Below are 19,515 nucleotides of genomic sequence, written 5' to 3' on the forward strand. Positions count from 1 at the left end.
TTTTTACAAGTATCGTCTGAAGTTTTAATCACCTTCTTGTATATCTACAAGAAGAGCAAGAAAACTTTGTCTCACATTATGAACTGTGGATTTACCATTCAAGAAAATAATAAAATAGAAAATAATATTTTTCTGAGAATGAAGTGGTCTTCTAGTTTGAGGTTTCAGTGTTTATACGTTCAGCAATTGCGAAAATGTGTAAAAAATAAATACGTTTTCGAAAACCATTACCACATATTAAAACCTTGAAAAATAGGCTTTAGACGAAATTGAGAAACTGTATTGCAGAGTGCAAAATCCAGTGGAGAAGCCTAAATGCAATGTTTGAACGCTTCTGTAAACTTAAGGAATGCGCTCAAAACCTTTACCTTACTAAAAGTGCACATTATTTTTTTTCCGAAGAAGAAAGTAATAAAAAACCTGACATTTTTTAGTTATGCTCTCTAACCTGTAGAAAGTACTTTTCGATGTCTTTGTCATCGTGAAGCTAATATTATAAATGTAGGTTGTACCTTAAAAATTATGTTGGATGAGAAATAAAAGAAATCAAAAACGTTTCATAGCACGAAATTATTAGATTACTGCAGACACGTGTTTCGTAGTTTCAAGGAACCCCCTTTTCAATTCAAAATAGTGAGCTTTTGGATGCAAAAAGATCTGATAAAAGACTTCTTTTCATCCAAAAACACAGTATTTAGCATTGAAAAAGAGGGTCCTTGTAGCCCCAAAACACGTGTCTGCAGTAATCTGCTTATTTTTTGATATAGAACGTTGTTGATTTACTTTTACTTATCCACACAAAGGTATTTATTTAATTCTTAGCTGAGCAATCTTCAATATTCTGCATAACTCTAAAAAAGGTGACAAAAATCTTTATGAAACACCAGATGACTCACTCGCATGCCAGTGCAGTACATCAAACTGCTCAAGTTTTGTTATTGTCTCTTTAAAGTGAGAGGTATAATGAGCGAAGTTATTCAAAAAGTGTGTTTTACTGAGGCTGCGACCCAATCAGCGTTCATCCCCTGTTGTAGCGAATCAAATGCACTGATGCAATGACCAACGTTAATGAAGCAACAAAGCAAGTCTAATTGGATAGAATAATACACAAATCAAAACAGACATCGTTTTCGTCCAAAGTTTAAGTTGTTGAGTAAAAACCTCTAACATGCCATTCATATCATAGGAAAAGAAAAATCTATTTTAGAAGGTGGTAATGTTTATCAGGATCTTTTGCTAAATGTCCACAACTATTTCATCTCAATAAAACCAACTGCAGTGAAGCCTCATCAGGCTTTGTCATCAAATTCGTTATTGTTTGCTCAAAAATCTTTTTCCATGCCATACGAGCGATGCTTTGTTATAAGACGCATTGGAGTTTTTTAAAGCACACTTTTACTTACCAAATGGTAGTCGCTAATTGAGTTGTGGCATAGTAATGCACGACAATTGGTGTTCGAAATTCGAGATAACTACTAATTTATGTAACAAAAAAAGTCCTTCCTAAAAAGAACAACTTTTTCTGTTTGACATAAAAGCTTAATTTTTCTTAACTAAAATTTATCTTTTTTGACATAAAAATGTAACTATTAGAAGAAGAAAGTCAACCCCGCGGGATCCGGGGATCTCGCGAGATTGGCTCCTTATAATCCGGAAATCCCGCGGGACTGAGATTGCAGCGGGATTGGAAACCCTAATTCACATGGAAATAACGTCATTTTGAAACTTTTCTCTTTTAAGCAAAATTTTAACCGTTTTAAATTTTAAGAATTTCGCATGATAGTCAGGCAGTTTTCTCAGCAAGATTTAGCCTATGCGAAAATTATTTAATTTCAAACAACTTTGATTTTCACCGTAGGCATGAAAACTGAATGTTTTTGAACAACGCAAAAAGTTATGTCAAACGTTTCGGGTGGGGGGGGGGGGGGGGAGAGACTTGCGTATACAGGTACAGACACACCATTTTTATTCAGATTCAAGGTCTTGCTTTGAAACATGCCAAAGTGTTGTTCCATTTAGCCAGTTTAAAATTCCCGAATGTGATCCTGTCCCTAAGTTCGTCGAAAAACGTTCGTTCTCACGTGCGAATGATTGTAGACTTTAATGATTTTAAAAAATCATATTTTTGAGTCACAGTATATGTTGCTTTAATTAAGAGTTTCCGAACTTTTTTTTTCTTTATTTCTCGAATTAAAAACATCTTTCATGAAATTAAAGAAATGAATCCGGTAAAAGTGGTACTATTCCGTTTTAATTACTGTACTTAGTGCATGTTTTATCTTTACGATTAATTTTCATTTTTTCTATTTTTATTTTCATTAAAACGAAACATGATCTGCCAAATAATTTAATTCAGTCATTAAGGAGTAAAATAATCACCCTGATAAAAATCCCATTAAATAAGATGATATTCCCCTTAAAGTGATCCGTGAACTAAGTAAAACAATTTATTAAATAACATGATAAGTTTCATTAAAATAATCTACCAACTAAGTGAACAACATTATCAGTATAACTAAAACACAAAATGATCCACCAAATAAATACAGCGGCATTAAAAAAGAAAATTCCATATAAATAGCAGGGCTCGGAACAAGAATGTGATATGCCACATGATGTGAATTTTTCAGTAGGCTAACTTTCAACTTATAAAAAATATTTATAGAATTTCTCAAAGGTATTATACTTTCTACAGGGTATTCCGTTTTAACCTGAGAGACCTTTTTTTTCGCAACCGTTAGTCCTCGGTGTATACTTCCCTATCAAAAAATTTTCGAAATCAGATGCAGAGTTAAGATAGTGAAAGTTTGAAACAAAAATTAAAATGAGCCAAAAAATACAAAATTTAAGTTTTTATAAGGGCCTCAGGTTCCCTAACTAATATTTACAGAAATAATCTCCATTGAAAACTATTACTGACACAAACAGCTTGACATTTGTGCGACCAAAACTCAAGCAGATATTCGAGTTTAAAGTCTTAAGGGACCATACAAAAGATGAGATTGGAACTTATCGCCCTTTCAGAGGAATATCAGGTTGTCGAAGTAAATACGTATTTATATTTTTCATTGCTATTCCAAAATAAATGCAAATGTTATGCCATGATTCGCAAAAGCACACAGCAAAACCTCGAACAATTTGACAAATCACACTGTATGCATACATATATTTTTAAACCCTTATAAACTGCTATATTTTCTCCCAAAAGGTGTTGTTGATGGCGAGTTTAAAGCGGTGTAAGTTACAAAACGCTGCGTTTCATAGCTCGGTGAGTATTGGTCGTATTAATGTCAAACTTCTTCTTTTGGAATGATTTTTCAATGGAGAAAATTTCCCTAAATATAAGTCAGGGGACCTGGGGCCCGTATAAAAAGTTAAATTTTGTATTTTTTGAATTATTTTTATTTTTGCTTCAAATTTTCAATATCTTAACTCTGCATCTGATTTTAAACATTTTTGCAACTGGAAGTATGCATCTAGGATTAACGGTTGCGAAAATAAAGGCCTTGCAGGTTAAAACAGAACACCCTGAATATTCTGCAGTGCTAAAACCAGATATGTTTTTATCCAAATGACACAATCCATTGTCATATTGATTTCAATTTTAGTTCTGAGAAACAAAAATTTTGATCGAGAAGTCATTCCTTCAGGCTTGTTACATTTTTGCCCCGAGCCCTTCCATTAAATGATGAGAAGCAAATGCAGCGGTGACGCAAACGATTACGATTGAAGTCAATAAATCGCCTGGCACCATTGAGACGTTTGCAGTATTCATAGCAGAAAAGTACCGTTAAAGTATCTTTTAAAGCAATTTTAAATGGTGTACTTTTCATTTTGAAATTTTAAAGGAGGCATGTGCGTTGTGTGCCCATCCGTAGTTAGCATTGTTTTTGAAAGGTAAGGCACTGATCGTTCCAGCATTTTACTTTGCAAGTTAGTTCTTAATTTCCGACATTTTTGATAATTAATGATGCACGTAATAGAAATTTAGCAAAATTCAGATTACATGTTGAAGGTGAATCGAATATTTGATTATGCGACTGTCGATTAGCAAAAATTTCAAGTTTGCTTATAAAAAGATTTGAACGCTTTAACACATAACTTTAACTGTAAATTAAATGTTTAGCAGATGAACTCATGTCCTATGTACTGATTCTTTTTCACAACAATGGACGAGTAGAGTTCGAACTTGGGTAAACTTGGGGTAGAGTTCGAACTTGGGGCGGATACATACCATTATATGGGGAGGGGCTTAAACTGAAGAATGACTCCCCCTCCTTTCGCAACGAAAAAACCTACGTTATCGAAAAATTTCTGAAAATGCTTGGGTGTCAATAAAAAGCCCCAAACTGGCCAAAAATAATGCACGAGATAGGAAAAAACGTTGTTTATTAATTTCAGTGGGGAAAAAATAGAATTTAAAATGCGTATTTTATTTATTTATTTTTTAAATGCATTAACAAGAATACTGTTATTATTTACATTTTATTCATAAATTGTTTGAACACAATAATGGATGCATAATAGTGTCGACGGTTTAGTGGGGGGGGGGGGAGTCATGACGCCATGACCCTCCCCCTGTATCCGCCCCTGTGTATAAACTGTAATAGGGATAGTTTGTCATAAAATTTTGTTACCATGTAACACTATGTAACTACGGTTTTTGAGTAGAGAGTAAAGACTGATTAATATAAAGGAAGGCTTTCTAAGTGTCCCGCGTATTTCAAAACGACTGTGTTGACGTCATCATTGTTTGAAGGTGACACCAAGAAAAAAGTTGTTTTTAAAAGTTCATTGACCTTACATTTTCCTCTTCAGCAGGTCGACAAATGCAAAAAAAAAAAAAAAAAAAAACTGGTTTCAATAAGTTTTATTTGTTATATGTGGAAGGTTAGTAAAAACATTTAGTTATAAATTTCCCTTTCCTTGCTATTTTTGATGTGAAATCTAGGTGTCTCTATTTACGCCATACTGGCACACTCTGATGTAGACCGAAATAAGAAAATTTGCAATTCTTCAGGTTTTTGAAAGTTTAAATTTTGATACAAATGAGAGCAATTCTGTGAGTATTTTACATACATTTAGAGCATAATTTAATTTTTTGAATTTTTTTTTATTTTTAACCGATTTTAGATGACATTAAGAGAATTCAGCAGGTCGCATGCGACTTGCGGGCACAATACTGAGTATTCGTGGCGTAGAAATTCTTAAGTTTCTAAGCTAATTCTGTGGGGGGTATTGCGATCATATACCTACATCAACCTCACGGGGAAAGAAATCACTGCTTTCATTTACTTCCTAGTCTCCAGGGTGAAAGTAACCATGATTTCATTCGAAAACAAGAAAACATTAAGCCAAAAATTTTACACCCAGTTGCGTTCAGAGGGCACAGTCTTGAACAGAGTGCACAAAATTTTACCTTCAATTCATTTAAAAGAAAAGGATGTATCTACAAGCTAAAATATTAAAATACTGTTTCCATTTAGGCCAACCCATCCTACTTTAAAAAGGAAAAAAAAATACTGTGACACTTAGTACTATGTTAAGTGCACCTCTCAAGTGCACCGATTTGCGGATACAAGGGGAGGGTCATGGGAGTTATGATCCCCTTAAACCGTCGACAACAGTATCCATCCTCATTGTGTTCAAACACTTTCTGGACATAAAATGCAAGCTATCACAGTATCTTTGCCCTTTCATTAAATATTTTTAAAAGTAAATATTTGAACTACTACTTTGCTTCATTGCTTATGAAATTAATTTACCACGTTTATTCCCAATAACGTATCTTATTCCTGCCGGATTTGGTGCCTTTTATTGGCCCCCAAGCAGTTTCAGAAACTTTTCGTGCCCAAAACCGTAGGTTCGTTCATGGGAGGGGAAATGACCCTCCCCCTGAAAGGATTTTCTGTATCCGCCCCTAAGTGCACCACTGCTATGCTGGGAACACTTCTTAAAAATAACACATGTTTATTTTAGAAAAGCTAAAAAGATTTATTAAATAAAGGCAATGCGAAAAATAAAAATATAAACAGCAAATTGTGGTTGTGGAACATTTTTGTGCGCGAGACATCGCTATTCTATCAGCGAGCACACACGTGGTAGACCGTTACCGTCTCTGTTGCGACGGACCACAAGCGTGGCTCAGAGCAATGGCGACTTTTTTTGTAAGTTAAGTTAAAGTTCGTACTTGGAGTTGCAGTTAAAGGTCATGGATTCACCACAACTATTACAAGTACTTGTTCGAAATTGTTTACAAAATTCATACAATGGCGCTATTATAATAGTCTGTTTAGCTTAGTGTTTACTGTTGTGTAAAAGCTGTTTCTCTGCCAGCAGAGTGTTACTGCAGGGAAAAGAACACTTGTCGAAAATTATACGCAGTTAATAAAGCAATCGACTGCACAGAATTTACCAGAGAAACGCTCAGTGTATTGATATGTCATAAAAATAAAATGAGGAAATAAAAAATGAATCTTTAGCTTTTGTTTCGCTAAAAAATTAGTTACTTTGTGAAATATTGACTGAGATCAGTTTTTTTTTTTTGAAGTTAAAACTTTTTTAGGTGCGTTGAGCATTTTTGACGTGGGGAAAAACCATACAGTGCATGCGCGGCTTCTCATAGTTCCTTTACTTCGTTGCTTTCGTTGGAAACTGCGAACCTCAGTAGCGCTGGTAGAAGCGCGTGAGACTCATAATCCGATTCCTGAGTAAGCTCAAGGAGTGTGAGCTCGATCCTCACCCGGATCAGTGCGTTTCTTTTCCAGAAGAAAACATTTTTAAGCTTACATAATATCTTTGAAGTAAAAATTTCTTCAGACGCTTTGGGCATTCTTTGAGATGAGAAAGCAATAACGTTTCTGATATCGGTGATACAAGTGTTTTCCATTCTGCAAATGGACAGCACATATCACCGGAGAAGCCTATAAGCGCAATACAAGATTTTTTATATGAAAATGTATGTATTTATTCTAAAGACGCTTCAGCATTACTTCAAGATAAAATTGTGAATATATTTGATGATTTGCCAATGATTTTGAGTGGAGGTTTTAACATCAACTTCGCAGATGATAAAAATTTGCTATTAATTGAATTTTTAAACAGAGAATTTAACTATATCCAATGATCGCAATCTTAGCACAACGAGATATAAAAATAAACCGCACAAAAAAAAAGAAAAAATAGACCGCACAAAAAGAGGTTTGAGTGTAATAATTTTTAATGGAAGAAGCAGTGCATTTTTTTGCATAGGTAAAAATTTCAGGCTTAGTTCGCCTTCAATTTGGAATGCTTTTCTTGCTAAAGCTTGGTAGGCTCAGATACCAGAGAAAACGAAGCGCGACACAGCAAAAGCAGCATATTATGCATTAATGCGTATTTTAGGGAAATATTTGTTGCACTGCGGAACTCCAAGGCAGTTACGAATCAAAACGCATTAAAATGCTTGAAGTTGAATCTTTAACGAACTTCGCATTTTAGGCAATAAAATTATTATTATTACTTATATACTGTTGCTAAACGATGAAATTCTTAACGATTTACATAACCAAATGCTAAAACGGCTGACGAAAATAGCTACAGAATTTGAAATACAAACAAAGAACTGCGGCTTTCATTTTCCCATGATTGGCATTTTTACAATTCAAAGCGTGACACAGTTTTTTTTGGCCACATTCTCACATTGACTAGTTTTCAACAAATGCGTTCGATGCGTAATTAAATTAAATGTACGGCGACACTCTTCCTTAGACAACGTGACACGAAGCGCATTCTAATAAAGTAGGAAATTTATCTCTTTCTCAACAATCAAATTTTCATAATTAAGTTGTTTACTTTAACATTCCAATCTGATGGAGGTTGAATTTTCTTCCTAAAGAATGTACAAGATGTTTTATTATCTCAGGGCTATAGCAACGTGTTTTCTTTCTTGTAGATTGGCAAAGTAAATGTCGCATCGTCTAAAGGCATATTTCGTGATATCGACCATTTCGTCTTTTATAAGTAACTAAATGGGGGGCAAAGTGAAATAGTGAAGATAACTTCCAATTTGTTTTAAAAATTTACAGTGCATAAAGATGAACAATGTATTTTATATTAAAACTCGGATTGAAGTATTATTTTAAATTTTTGATAGTAAGTTTGTATCTTAAATAAAAGTTTATAATTATCACATGGGGCAAAGAAGTTAAAATGTTTTTCAAATGACACATTTTCTATTTGATTAGTAAAAATATTTTCCTTCAAATGAATGAATAAATAAATAAATGAATGAATAAATAAACTAATTAGTTACTTACTATATGAGTAAGTATATGAGTGAATAAAATCGTGGATGAATAAAAAAAAAAGAGCATGAATAAATCAAGAACATAAATAAATTAAATAATACGAACATTAAGATAAATAAATACCTTTGTGCTGAATAGTAAAGTCAAACCAAACAACGTAAGTAGAAGCACAAATTTGTAAATTACAGCAGACACGTGTCTGCTGTAATTTACAAATTTGTGCTTCTACTTACGTTGTTTGGTTTGACTTTAATACGAACATTATTTAATCAGTGAAAGAACAAATGAATGAGACAAACTTTGTTGCCATATTTGTTTTATCTCGCTTGCTCTTGAAAAATTGTATTAAACATGTAAAATCAAAACTACACATCATTAAATGAATAAATACTGCACTGGCAATCAGTAAGTCTCAATTAATATTTAAAATGTTAATTGCAAAAACTTGATCAATTTATAGTAACAAAAATTATTTTTCATAGGTTATAAAATACTAGCATTCCCGTACCCGGCATTGCTCGGGTAATGGAATTAGCAGGGGTTAACAGTGCTTGGTGCACCTAGTTTCGAAAATCCCCTATAATAATTACTTATTACCTACAACTTTTTCTAATTTGGGGAGGATCCCGGGGCCCCTGAACTCCTTACATATATGCCTTTGTCCTTAACCGATCTTTAACTGTTATTAACGATCCTTTTAAAGTATTGATTATCTTTGCAAACACAGGCCATCCACATTTTATTGATATACCTATGTTTAAGCAAGAACTTCTTTGTATACAACATTTTTAGTTTTTTTTTTCTGGTGCTAAAATTATTAAGCTGCTTGATGAACTGACTTTGGAGAAAGCTACATAACATTGGCCATGTGAAAAAAAGTCTTCTCTTAAATTGGTCCCTGCTACTTTTAATGTCTGTCCTTGTGATTTATTAATGGTTATTGCAAAGCAAACTTTAACAGGAAACTGCACTCTTCTAACTTCAAAAGGATAGTTCGCCTGTGATGATGTTCTTAAAAAAACTTCGTTTCTAGTTTTGAAGAAATGAAAGCAATAGACAGAAACATTATGATTTGACTTGAGAAAAGCCTCGAAGAACCACGTGAGAAACAAAAACAATATCAAATTTATAGTTCGCTATCGACCAAAAGTTGAGATGAAGTACTGAATAATGATTTGAATGGAGGAAAGCCTTCGAAAATAAGGGATTTGAATTCAATAACAGGTTTTAATTTACCAGAAATTAAGAGGTTTTAATTAATTTCTCCCGAACTAATTGAGATTTCGAAAAGTCCTTTCTTAGTGGTTACTTTCGTAATCATGCGGACATGCCTGCCAAATTTCAAGTCTGAAGCTTCAGCGGTTTCGGCTGTGCGTTGATATATATATGTAATATATGTATATATATATGTATATATGTTATCTCAGGACATTGATTTTTATATATTAAGATTAGCATATGAGTATCGAACTTTTATTAATATTACCTTGATCTTTTTAGGAATCTTTTTCTTTTTTTCAATGGAATGAACTGTAAATTTAATAACATAGTAAAAAATTGCTGGATAGATGACGCTGCAAACAGTGTAGATATTTCACCATTTCACTTTGCCCAGCTATTTCTCTTTACCTCACGTTCCTTTATGTTAGATAGGGTAAAACACTCTGTGTTTGTAAAATTATTTGTGGTAGGCATTTTTTCCGAAATAGTTAAAAATTTTATGAAGGTGTTGACATTTTCTATTTTTTATTTTTTTTAAACAAATACAACACTTGTTCATTTAAATTTTTGAGAAGGAAAAGAAAAGATTTCCTCAAAATACTCCCTAATATGTTTTTTCTTTCTTTTTTTTTTTTTTGAGCATTCTCTATTTCCAGATTCATTTATTTTACCTGTGCATGCTGTGCTCTAGATTTAATGATTTTAATGAGAAAACGGATACAAAGATGCCCTCACAGCTGCGTTTCTGAAATTATCACTTAATCATAAAATACGCTGGTTAAACGGACCGCGTCAGTTGATCTCTCACACGCTCGCTGCGAAAATGGAAACCATTCTCATTTGCTTTTTGAATAAACAAATTAGGAATGAATTGTACTGCCTTCATGTATGTCCACCATGCAGAATTATGTGTAAGATATTAATTTGTCTATGAAATGAAAGCTTAAATATTGTATTGGTAGTTAAATAGGAAAGACAAGCAAAAGCTGTCTGTTTCTTTTCCCCTATCGTAATTTTAGTAATTCATCCCTTCACTGTCTCTCTGTCTCGCGATTTGGCGTTGTTCTCTATTCTCTCATAAAAGTGGCACGAACCAAAACACAAGTGAATCGTTTATTTCAAAAACTCATCAAACGCCAAAACTTATATAATTTTAGAAAATAAATTATATTATAACATTAAATTGTTCAACATAGATTACAACACTTTTCACTGAAAGAAATATTTCTACATGTGCACCGCTTTCAATTAAATATATTTTTATTTTCATCTTAAAATTTTAGTATGATGGTAAAAGTGCTTCTTTGGAATTTTAGAAATTGGCCCTTGATTAGTTTCTGAAAAAAAAAGTAACTTGAACTTTGACATCTTGAATTCAAATTATGTTTTTCGCAATCATGAGTGCTTATGTATGTAGGAGTGCGTGTTTGTGTGTGGGGAGTATGTGTATGTGTGTAGGCGTGTGTGTGTGGGTGGGTAGTGGTGTGTTTGTGTATGGGGGGAGTTTGTTTATGTGTAGGTAGTTGTGTGTATGTGTAGGTGTGTGTATGTGTTAGTGTGCGTGTATGTGTATGTGTGTGTGTAGGTGTGTGTGCATGTATGTGTATGTATGTATGCGTGTGTGTGTGTAGGATATGGATGCAACCTGGAGATGGTTTTCGCTAGAGGAGCAGCATCGTGAGGCGGCCGGTTGACGGTGGTGCTGCAGAGGGTGCTGGCGGGAAAATAAAATGATAGGACCTCAAAACAGTCAAGTGAGAACAATAAGCAAACGTGATTGCTCAAAAAAAAAAAAAACGGTTCAATTGGTAATGCTGTTTAAGTTCATTTTCTAATAATATATACGAGCTATCAAAATGAAGTTTGAAAAAAAAATGAACAAAAGGTAAAAGTAGTAAATTACTTATCACAGTATTTAGCGAACGATCAAATTCAGGGGCTTTTGTTATTAGTATCCTATCAGTTTAAAAGCTGTGAAAAAACAATTTTGCTATGAATTTTAATTTTGGAAAATACCCGGAAAAGATTTGTTTACACGAAATGTTTCCTGTTATGGCGAGCGAGAAAAATATCATTTGAAAGCAAGTGCTTGCATTTCATAAATTAAATCTATGCACTTCAAACAAAAAATACTCTCTTCTTTTTTTCGATTCTCCGCAAATCTACAGGAGCCAGTTTGAGTCATTTTTGACACCAAACCTCCAGTTCATTTAAGGATGATTTTGCGTCATGAAAACACGCAACAACGTTTTCATTTTCACTTTACTTCTCAATTCTTCCTTCTCCGGAGAAAAATAAAATTGTTTTGTATTTTGCTCGAAACCGTGCATTACCCCATTTTCGGTACTTCTTCAAACCGAATTTCATACTTAATCACAATCATTAATTATATTCGAAGTGTAAAAATTCAGGAAGTTTCTTTGGTAAATGGAGTGTTTACAGTAGATAAAAAATTTACAGTGTAGTGTACCGAAAAAAATAAACGATTTCCACGCCAATTGAGACACCACGTGACTTTCAGCGCAATGCATATAACACCGTATTTCCCCTCACTCGATGTGCCCCAACTGGTATGGTGGTCAGCAAAGTCGCCTGCCAATACGAATGTCCCAAGACCGAACCTGCTACTCGCATGTTGCTTTTTAAACTCTCGTTTATTTTACAGCAAAATTTTACAGCAAAAAAGGGCTTCACGGTAAAAGCTACTGGCAAAATGGATGCCAGTCTTTTACCGTAAAATTTCAGGGTTTTTTTTTAGCAGTGCATAAATACTGAAAAACGCGTACGTAACTTTAACACAGATACATTATAACTTATAGTCTCTTAATTTTCCAACTTACAAGAACGGTGTCATCTGATTACAGTAGCACTGTAAAACAATTTCGGTAGCATAAAACAAACACCTATGGCCTCCACAATTGCTGTATAGAACACTATTTCTGGACATAAAACAGCGCATTAACTCTTTACACAACTAGCCTCGACGTTCTCCGTAGATGTCGAATGAAAGTACAAAAAATACTTAGGTACCATAAGAAAGGTAGTACAGTCATATTTTGTGACTTTGCCATTCGTAATATGCAAAATATAATTTTACTATTGTCCTTATTCTCGCAATATTTTCACAACATCTTATCTCATTACACAATAGAATTCAAAAGTTGGTGTCGCAGCAGCCAATGAAATTTTTAAAACTGTATGACGTAGAAAAGTCAAGCTGAATTTTATAGAAAATTTTACAAAATTTCAAGCATGAATAATCAAAACTTAAAACACATCAAAATAAATGATTTTTAGTAAAATAAAACCGTTTGCAGCTCTTTCTCCCGTGTAAAAAAATAAAACGCTCCGAAATTCCACTTAATCTCCGCTGCCAAAAATTAAAACTTTAGAATAAAAAAATTTAAAATCTTGTTAAGGAATCACCATTTCACAACAGAATCATTTGCGTTTTAAATTCAATTGATTTTGACTGTCAATCAATCTCTGAAGTTCATCAATGTTACAACTACGAGAAATGGTATTTCGATTTTTATTAATAACTTTTTTTCCTACTTTTTGAAACTAAAGACGAAAAGAATCTCCAGTTTCTTCAATTTTTTTGGTACTAAAAGATAATATTTCATGTTCTTGGTAACTTAAGATGAAAAATTTCGAATTCCTGATATTAATATTAAATATGTTTTAATTGTAAAAAAAAAATCCTAAAATAACCAACTTATAAATAAGCGACGGTGCGAGGTTTACAACTAGTCCTCTTACAGGTCGTACATATGAAATTTCAGAGCTTTGTTCACATATATGAAAGCACATGTTGGTCGGAAAAAACTAGTCATCATTCATTCGGTGGAGAGTAAAATGAAAATGTAAGCCGTGATTTGACTGACGAATTTTCGTAATTACAATATTTCCTCTAATGTGTACGAGGAGGTAAAAAAAGTTTAATTGAAAGAAATATATTCGTAAAGTTCATAGATTCCGTTACTTGTACACGGAAGTTTAAAATAATAATAATAATAATAACAAATTTACTTAAGCAAAATTGCATTGATACTTAAAATTAAAGTAGATAATCATTTGTATACAAGGAACATTTTCAGACTTTTCTTTTTGTGCGCTTTAAATTTGAGTTAAAAAACGCCAAATAACCCATTTTCTTACCCAGATAAATTTTAAATCTAAGGATAACTTTCTTCCAACTGCTCAACAACAGATAAGCAGGCTTAAAACAATTTGACAATTCATATTCATAATTTTCACACTGAAAAACCATATATTTTGGGAAACGACGAACCCACTTTCCCATGCCCCCTCCCCACCTCCCCAACTACACCGCTGATTCTGAGACATTTTTAACTTCTAAACACCGCTCCGTGTTACGTCCCTGTGATTCACGGTATTTCCGTTTTCTTATTTTGCTGACAATTTAGTGGTAGGATCATTGTTAATATTTCGCAAATTTCAAAAGCTTGAATATATAATTTTGCTAGCCAGATAGTATTTTTTTTTATTCAAGAGATTAATCATAGAATCTTCAGCTAGTGGCATTATTATATGTTAATTAGTCCAAACTTGTAATCATGCAGCAACTGCTGCGAAGAGAAGGAATTTATATTAGTTCAGTATGGTGGTAAGAGAAATATAACAATGTATTTCGCCAACACATGGCGGACAGTCAATGAAAGTGCATCGGAAGTATATATATCTATAGAATTTTAAATTACATCGAAAGTATATGTATCTATAAAATTTTAATGCTAATTACAAGCGAAAAAACATCAATAAAATAGAAAATATTTTTTAAATCTAAAGGCAATTTCTATAAGCTTGGGTCACACAAAAAACTATGTAATAAAACACATTAGGATGTCATAAATCCGAACTGATTGGGACCACTGGTAGTACGGATTTTCGAATTGTTCGGATATCCAAAAATAATCAACAAAATACCGTTTAGGAAAATAGTATGCTATTTAATCAAATGAAGTGGTCTTGCAGAGTATATGATGTACAAACCATACAATGCAGTTCATAACACCGCATTATATAGTTCAAGGGTTCTCAAACTGGGTGCCGCGAAGTCTCCATGGTGTCAATATTATATACAAGGTGGGTGCGCCAAATAAAGCCATGGAGACCAATAAGGCAACCCCCCCCCCCCTATTTTTTTGATGTAGCACAACAAAAATTCACTAGATTGTGACTTCATCGTCAGAAAGCCTAACTGATGATACAGCGTTATCAACAAGCAGTTTTGAATTACCACGCAACAGCGTAGCAAAAATTATTATGGAAGAGCAATGTCAAAACTACCTGATCCTATTTAACGGTTAATTTTGTTTACATGTTAATTGTTGGTGTAGCTTACTAGTATGAAAAGGTTATTATTTTAAAGTCAACTTTATGTAGTTGACAAATTCAAAAAGAAAAATGTCGTTGTGTACCAGCATTTTATCCCGGGATTTAATAACATAAAAAAGTAGATTGTAGAGCCATAAGGCCATAGTTCGCCTCATTAGCACTCCAGTGTCCTTATAATATGACACCGTAGTATCGAATGGAGGATATGATCCTTCGCTGCATATGCTGATCATGGTGCACGAAATGTGCGTGGGAGTAAAAAACTCAGAAACTAAGAAGTTATCAATTGCCCAAATGTGACGATTGATCTTTTTTCTTTTCCATGGAAATAAGCATGGAGTTCTTGGTAATGTTTTTGATGTTATCAAAGGTGGTTTAATATGCTTTTTAATTGAGAATTTTTCAATGGGGTTGTTTCCTTCAGTAAAAAAAAAGGAATTTTAGTCACTGAAATTGATAGAATAAGCAAAAAAATAACATGGACGTTGAAAATTCTTTCATTTTTTCCAACAGTTATTTTTTAATTAATTTTCTAAACTGTCCGATTTTGAAAACACGGCGTGGTCTTGATGACGTCACAAATGATGCTCTTTGGCGCATTTTGTACCGCGTTTTCCACGTTATGATAATCAAGAAGCGAAATAAAATTGCGCTCTACGCTTGCTATCAATGATATCGTTGCCAATACACGTGAGTAAAGATGCGAATTAAATGTTTTGCTCTGTGGATGGCAACACAGAATGGCATTTCATCATTTGTGATGTCATCGGCAAGAAATGTAAACAATGAAAGCGCACCGATTTAAGATTTTTTTTTTAAATATTAAACTTACACAAATTATTTAAAAAATGGTTAGATCCTATGTTTTTAAGCATGTTCTTTCAGAAAAAAATACTTTTAAAATTTTGGAAATGACCCCATTCTCTTCGGTTTGATAGTACTTTTTAGCTTTTTTTAAATTTGTCTTCAACTGTACGTGAAATGGTCCATGCTCAGAGTTGCCCTTACTAGAGATCCATGTAGTTTCAGATAAGAGGCCAAATTGCCTTTCTTTGTTAAAACTGCTGAAACACGAATTGACACTTAAATGTTCACTTGGCTGTTCATTTTTTTTCATGAATGTGTAAAAGTTGGAGCCAATTATTCAAAAATGAGCGAGATATTGGGTTATGAAACTTAGAGTGTCTTCATTTGGCACATTAACCTTATGGTGCCCTGAAAAAGTTCTAATTCTTCAAAAGGTGTAGCGAATCGAAAACGTTTGAGAACCCCTGATATAGTTGCATTTTTTAAACAAAATTTGACAAAAATTGACTCTCATTGTTTACTGGATGCTAGGAAAAATGAAAAATATTCACAATACTCTATGTACTCTGTGAGCAGTGGCGTACATAGCACCCCCGTAACCCCTGCGGTGCGGGGGGGGGGGCCCACGCTCTGAAGAAATAACACTGTTAAAATAAGAAAATATATATTTCTCATGGGGTGAGGGCGCACTTATAAATCTTGCGGGGGTTAGGGAGACGCACCGAAGTCTATGTGCGCTACTGTCTGTGAGGTACCGTTGCACAGTAATTAAAGAAAATTGAATGAACTTCTAAAAAATACACCTACTTCACGCAAAAAAAGTTGATTCATTTCTGAAAAGAAAAACTGACTTTAACTCATTTAAAATAATTTCTGATTTTTGTTTGAGAGAGCTTGTTTTCAGTTTACTAAAATTTCATAATGGAATATTTTGGAAAATGCTTTTAAATTAATGAATTGACTTAAATCATAGAAAGCATTGGAAGCCTGTATTATTTGAAAGTATCCAACAGTCAAAATTCATAAATTTATGCTTTCTTAAGTTCGGCCTCAGAATTAGTTAGTAAAATTTATTAACGGAGTTTACTTTATAACTACTAATATTTTTAATTATTTTTGGATGCAAACACGGAATGGGCTGAATGGATAATGGCAGCAAGTTTAGGGGCTATTTCTTTTCGCTTCTGTCAAATTTAAGCGAAAGCTGACGTTTAAATGAGGATAAAAATTCGCCAAAATAAAAAAATACCCCGATTATAAATATATATAAAAAAAAAAACATACATGAAATAGCATTGATGACATTTTTTTCAATGTTATTTTTTTCCCATTCAAACATCTAAACATAAACTCTTGAAGATCTAAGAGTACTCTTAGAAAGGTTGATTTCGCCCCAAAATATAACCTGCATTTCTCCTTGTAGCCACATTTATCCTCATCCAATTTACAAGAAGAAAAAACGAAGGAAAAGAGGCTTTTTTGTTCCAATTGACGAAAAAGTTTATGTATTTGTTTGCACACATCAGAAAATAATAGGAATGAAACACTTTAAAATGCGTAAATTAGCTTTTCAAAGTCAGTTTTTAAATAAAAATACATGTCTTAATAAAAGTGTCCTGTAGCTTTGAGGGAAAAAAATACAAATCACATGACAGAGAGTGGTTCAAAAGTAAATGAAAAAAAAAAGTTTCGCGCAGATAACAGGACACCCCTCAGTATTTTTAGACTAGTGGATAGTAATATACTGGAAGAATTTTAGCTTCTTTTTTCAACTGGAAGAGGGTGCTCAATCCGACCCCTCAAACTTCATAAATATGAGGAGAGGGGTTCAAAAATACATTGAACTGGAGAAAACAATACTACATATTATAATATACATGAGTAATATGCATATGCATTACAATAAAATAATTATTTCCAAAAAAAAACAGCTGGGGAAATTAAATGTTTCTAAATTTATGACATTTTCTATAATACGGCTAATGTTTAATTGAGGAATCATTGAGCACCCTCTTAAAATTTGAGTAGGAAGCTAAAACTTTTACAACATAGCACTATTAGTAAATCTAAAACAATTAGGAGGTGTCTTGGGCTCTAGCCGAAAAAAACTTTTTTTGAACCACCCTATGGTACCAGTTAACATGGAAGCACGTATGTGTACCAAATTTCGTTCAATTTCATGTAGTAGTTTTTGCTCTAGAGTGGTCATAAAAAAAACAGGTCATACACAGACAGACAGACATTTTTCAAACATGTTCGAAATGGTCTCAGCACACCTCAAAACGTTCAAGTCTGTCAAAATTTGAAAATTTGCACGAAACCAATACTTTCTTCTATATATTTGATACTGAAAAAAGTAAAAATGTGGTGTCACACTTCTTATTAACCTCTCCTTCCTCCTTGTCACGAATAGTCACAATGTTGCAAACCCTCCCTCCCCAATCAAAGCATGATATTATTTGCTATGCTACGGCTAATGTTAAATTGAGGAGTCATTGTTCACCCTCTTAAAATTTGAGTAAGAAGCTAAAAATTTTACAGCATAATACTATTAGTAAGTCTAAAAAAAAATAGGGGGTGTCCTGGACTCTAGCTGAAAAAAGTTTTTTTTTTTTTTTTTTTTTTTGAACCACCCTACATGATGACACTCTTATTAATAACGATAATAGCAATAAATCAAATCAGGATTTATGGAATGACAAAAAGTGACGCAAGGTAAATTTTCTCTAAAGGATTAGGGAGAAATGGTTGATCTGGACTTACTTGCTCTTGCTGCAACGTCAAAACTAAAGGTAACACCAAAATCGTTTACCCTTCTTAAATTTTCACCTGTTGCTCACAATCGTCTTCGATCTTCTAAACGTAAAACGCGAAATGCGCTCTTCTGCAAAATGTTTCGATTTTCCTTCTTTTGAACGCGAATGGAGGAGCGTGGGAGATGACGTCACATTATTGCCGGCCAATCACAGGACAACGAAATAATTTTTCGCTACATAGTCTTTCGCTCCTCCTCCTACACAGCGATGGCGATTCCTTTATTTGCAGATGAGAGACAAAAGATAAGAGTCTATCGCTTGTAAGATTGATAAAGAGAGAGACAACAAATGATAAATAAGATGTCAGTTGTACTGAGAAACAAACCTAGATCAGGCTTGATAAATGGTTTCCTTAAATTGTTGTGATTTTTCTAACTTATAGCTTGATTTAATGAAGCATATTGGTTGCGTTTGGTTTCTATTAGTCTTATATGAGGAAGAATATCTTGCGAGCTTCAGTTCTAGAAGAAAAAAAAAAAGGATATAGGACTAATGTTTGTTAACTACAAATACACCATATTGTAGTGGAATAAAACAGGCTAGTCGTTAGATTATGCAACCTTTTTTTCCTTTAAAAAAATTAAATTTTATTTTAAAACTTAGTGCTAAAAGATTAGTTGCCTTTGCCACAAGTAATAATTATTTGATATCTTTTAGATAACGAATACAATGAGTTGGTAAAACTTGTGGGCCGAGGTAGCTTGATCGGTAAGGCACCGAGCTCGTAGTCGAAGGGTCTCGGGTCCGATACTGGACCATCAATCACCCTCCGTGTATGCTAGTGGTGACTAATGCACGTTAAATCTGTCGTAGTTTTACAAAGTCCTTCAAAAGTTCCCATTTCAAATCAATATCTCCAGAAGTGTTGAGTTAGGGGTTGTTTGTCTCTTGGTTTGGATCAAAACTGCCGAAATGTTGATGAATCGAGTTCCCATGCATCGTGTGCTGTGCCCTAAGTCGGACTTCCACTCTTGTAGAGCACGGGGTAAAGAGGACGCCACTCCTTCTCAGGGTCGTCGAAA

General features: G+C 33.6%; 1 long non-coding RNA gene across 1 annotated transcript in view; it reads right to left on the minus strand.

The window, feature by feature from the left end:
- LOC129221332 (uncharacterized) overlaps positions 1 to 18,563 on the minus strand; it is a 106,757-nt gene extending 88,194 nt beyond the window's left edge. Inside the window, exon 1 of the long non-coding RNA XR_008580496.1 lies at positions 18,441 to 18,563. This is a non-coding gene — a long non-coding RNA (uncharacterized LOC129221332). The remainder of the gene's footprint in view (positions 1 to 18,440) is intronic.
- Between the last annotated feature and the right edge of the window lie 952 nt (positions 18,564 to 19,515).

This window comes from Uloborus diversus, chromosome 4 (assembly GCF_026930045.1).
Source record: "Uloborus diversus isolate 005 chromosome 4, Udiv.v.3.1, whole genome shotgun sequence".
NCBI lineage: Eukaryota > Metazoa > Arthropoda > Arachnida > Araneae > Uloboridae > Uloborus > Uloborus diversus.